Raw genomic sequence first — 4,365 nt, forward strand, 5'->3', positions numbered from 1 at the left:
GAAGTGTACCTCTGGTGCAAATTACTGACCTCTGTCATCATTTTAAGTGGGGGAACTTGCACAATCGGTGGCTGACTAAATACTTTTTTGCCCCACTGTAAATGCTTTGCAGCTCTTCAATAATCAATGATACAGACACTGGGGGAAAAAGCACAAACAGCAGTAATGTTTAACATAATTTATATTTATTTTCTTTTGAACAAAATGTTAATAAATGTATTTGTTTTACGTCCAAAAAAGGTCATGACTCGTGGGACGCATTTTATAAATAATTTCATCCAAGTCTTTTGTAGAAAAAAAAGAAAGTAAATTAGCAAACTAAAGCATCTCTAGTATGACAATATGACAACTTTATCAGATTTTTTTCCTCTATATTTGAACCCTTTCTCAATCCAAGCTTCATTTTTTGTATATTTTCCTTTAAGACCTCTTTCATCTCCTCAACTCACACCACAGCTTTAGACAACAGAAAAATGCAGCAAAGGTCTCAAAAAACAGACAAAAACCAAGGAGCCAAACAGAAAACACAGTGAGATTCCAACAGTGGGGGAAGTAGGGAGAGGTTAGGGAAGATATTTGGGATTCCACATCCTCAGGACATATTTACAACATAAAGGACAGGGAGCCGGTGGATGGATTGGCGTGGGGGCGGTGCTGGAAAGTGGTATGTTGATTCGGGGTGGGGTTCATCTGCATAGATCCACAGGACTCATATCATGAACAGCTAGAGATTGAAGGAAGGAGGGAGCACAAAGTGTGGGTCTATTACATCCACTGCTGTCTTCAAGGGAATGTAAGTTCTTGTCAACAGAGTTTGTCAAGGAAATCAAAACAAATCTCAAAAAAATAAAAAAATAAAAATAGAGCCAATGTGGAATGGTTGTGGCGGTGGTAGACGTAGGGGCAAAACTATGGACATCTTAAAAACCTGACTTACTTTTGGACTTTATCGTTTCGCTCTGACATGTGAGCGAAGAGCAAATTGATGGGTGGTAAATAATGTAAGGCTGTAAATGAGGAAAAAGCCAATCTGGAAACAAAGTTCACCATCAGCAAAACAAGAATGTCTTCATTTAGATTTGGTGTACTTAGTGTACGTTTTTTGTCAGTATTTGCTCACGGGTGGTTCAAATCCCTATTTCTGCTGCCTAATAGGCGAGTTCAAACTAATCTTAATCCCTGCATGATCCATCCTCATGTAAATGTGCACTTTACTAGCAGCAGCCATGCAAAAAAAAAAAAAGAAAGGAAAAAAGAAAGAAAATCACACGGATCAGCCCTTGAAAACTCCTCACACTCCTCACACGCTGACAGTAACACAGCCCTTTGCTAGTCTGTGAAAGATAGCGGTTGATCAGCTTGTCTAAGGGTGATGTAAGAGTCAACGGTTTGATAGATTGGGTGGCTGGCTAGTCACATGCACCAACTCTGTGATACTGACAAGCTGAGCCATCAGTAGTGAAGATGTCACAAAGTAGGACATTAACCCCAGCTGTTTGTTTTTTCCCTCCTATATTGCACTTTTGCCTCATTAGATTTATGCAGCAGAGGCACTCAAAGATCTCGGGGCCTCATTTATCAGAACTAAAAATGACGTTCTGTGGGATGCATGGAATGGGGCCTGCAGCACAGAGTTGTAGGCACGTCAGTGTTTTCTGTAGTAATTTAATAGACAACTAACTTGAAAATCAGAAAGGAGACATTTGCTCACTCGTCATATTGTTGTTGGTTAATACTGACAATGATCAATAATGCAATGTGTTTAAATGCTTTCAGCGCTTCCATTTTTTCAACATCTTTCTTGCACATTGAAGTCTGAAGAATGATGTCAGTTCTAAATTACTCGGACCATCCGAGGAGCATGTGAATGTGGAGAAAAAAGATTTTAGAACCAATTGACTGAAGGTTTTTGTGAACATTTAGGGGCATTTGACACTGTTGAACTTTCGTACACTTTGCTTGTCATTTTAATTTTCTGTTTTCCAGCTAGCTAGTAACATCAGTGCCATTCTCCTTGATTTTAGCTAGTATTTATTAAGACGGTTGCCATCCCCAGTCGTCTGGTGAAGTGAACACTGACTTGTTATAAAAACGGTAATCTTTTTTCCCACAATGGGTGTCGCAATAACCATGAACTGTTTACACCAATATTTCACAAGTAAACGTTGGTATTGTATGGTGGCCCTGCAACTTAAGAAAACAGCATAACAGAAAAATTATGTGTCAGGAATTTACTTTTTATCTTTAAATTACACATTTGTGCTTTGTTTTAGGGTGTGGCGCAGGACCCACATGCATGTGAAGTCATTGAGAGGCTGCCGTGGAAAGTTACTAGACTGCATAGCAACAGGGAGATAGGAAGGAGTTTTCCTTTACAGGAAGAAGACCTGTGATTGGAGCAGAGATGAAGCATGAGCCGGACACCAGACCAAATACAGGAAAGAGGGATGCCTATGGCGCCATGTGTAACTTGAACCTTCAACTATTTAATAAATTTTAAAAACTTATCATTTGAATTTCTTTCATGTTCTCTCAAAAAAAGAACACAGCAGCTGCAAAATCTCACAAAAACCAATGAAGTTAAATTAAAAAAACAATGTAAATAGAAAAAAGAGACGATAACTTCACGGAACAGTGGCGGAAGTGACAAGCTAACATTAAACAGCAAAAATGTAGCTACAGCATTATATGACTCACTATTAAAACGCTTCATCTGCATCTTTTTCTTCCTCACAACACTGATGAACCCTCAACATCTTTGAAGTGTATCTCTTTTTTAAAGTGTTATTTTTGTACTTTAGTTGTATTTTGTGTGCCTCTGCAGTGTCTCTCTATTTCCTGGTGTTCTCTCAAAAGTTTATTTGCATTTGACCACTCGGGACCACCGTAGTAGTTGTGTCCACAATGCACGTATAATATTACTGTAGCTACCCGTCATAACTGTTACTGTAAGTGCAATGGCAGAAATAATGCTACATAACAATTCTGACAGCGAAATTTCTGTTTCTATTTTTTTAATGACTTTTTAGGAGGTACTAAGATAAAACGGAACTTTTTTGGGGTCATAATTAATGACAAGTAACCCAAACATCCTGGAGAAAAGCTTGATGCCTATTAGAATAGAGCCTGCTGTTGGCCTCACAAACAACCGTGTGCAGTAAATGTGACATCAAAACTGCCGGCGTGCGCTACACTTTGGTGTTTCAGATTGTCGTGTACTTCTTGATTTTTGTAACCTGCTGTACGAGCGGGTCGCTTCCATGATATATCAGTGGAATAGTGCTGTGATTCCGAGATTACAAAGACGGAGACTACTACAGCTGGAAATGGCGAGACTTTCTACAAAACAAAGTCTGCAATCCTTTTGATTCCAGTTTGGATTTCTTTTAATCCCACCAGCACTGATATGATTTCTTTGTTTTTCCCTGAGAGGCAACATCTGCCGCTCAGGAGAATATTACAGTGAGTCTGGCGTGCCTTGAGCATCAGTAAATGGATACAGGGTTGTGGTGATGTCACAGTTTATAATGTCCATAGGCTAAGCTTAAGTGCAGTCATGTTGTTATGTAGTCCCTCATTAAGGTTAGCACTAAGGTCTTGACAAGTGTAACTGATAATTTGATAGCTTACGCTTGGCTGATAAATGAGGCCCCTGGTGTTTTGGCTTCATGCAACTGTCCTCTAGTGTCCCTGGGTTGTCCCTGCAAGTCTAAGTACTCGCCGTGCTGCCTGTCTGCAACACCAACACCACTGTATGAGGTAAACTGAACACTTTAGAAACCAGAAAACACCATTTCCCCCCGTCCAGGAGCGCTACACGGTGACTAATCTGAGCTTACTGTTCCTGCAACACCATGCAATCGTGAGCTGAGTTGTCACCACCTTTTCTTTTTTTTTGTAACCACTCCACCTCTCCTAACTTGCTTAACAACCCAACAAGCTAGAGGAGAAAGTGAGCCAGTCTCAGAGCACTTAAGGTCCTAAAATATGTAGGCATGTACTGTCATAAGGGGTTGAGGAAAGGTCCGGTCTGACAGAAACACAAGCTGAACATCAGAATACAGAATCACATACATTTTGTTTTCTGGGAAACAAGATCCACAAGTGATAGATGGAGCTGGTCCCAGCCGGCCCTCGAGCAACATCACATACAAGGTAGTAAAGAAGATCCGTCTAAGGTGATGGAGAGCAAGAAGTGGGAAACAGCTGATATGTCAAAAACATTCTGGCACCTGAAAGAAAGTGCAGCAAAAATCTAAAAGTAACGAATGAGAGTGCACACCTCATCGATGTCCATTTTCTCCTCTGACATGCTATCCGTACACACACATCGAAAACAGACGGAGGAGGGTGGAGAGAAGGGGG

This window comes from Haplochromis burtoni, unplaced genomic scaffold (genome assembly GCF_018398535.1).
Source record: "Haplochromis burtoni strain Fernald_Lab_line unplaced genomic scaffold, NCSU_Asbu1 Contig_471, whole genome shotgun sequence".
Taxonomy (NCBI): Eukaryota; Metazoa; Chordata; class Actinopteri; order Cichliformes; family Cichlidae; genus Haplochromis; species Haplochromis burtoni.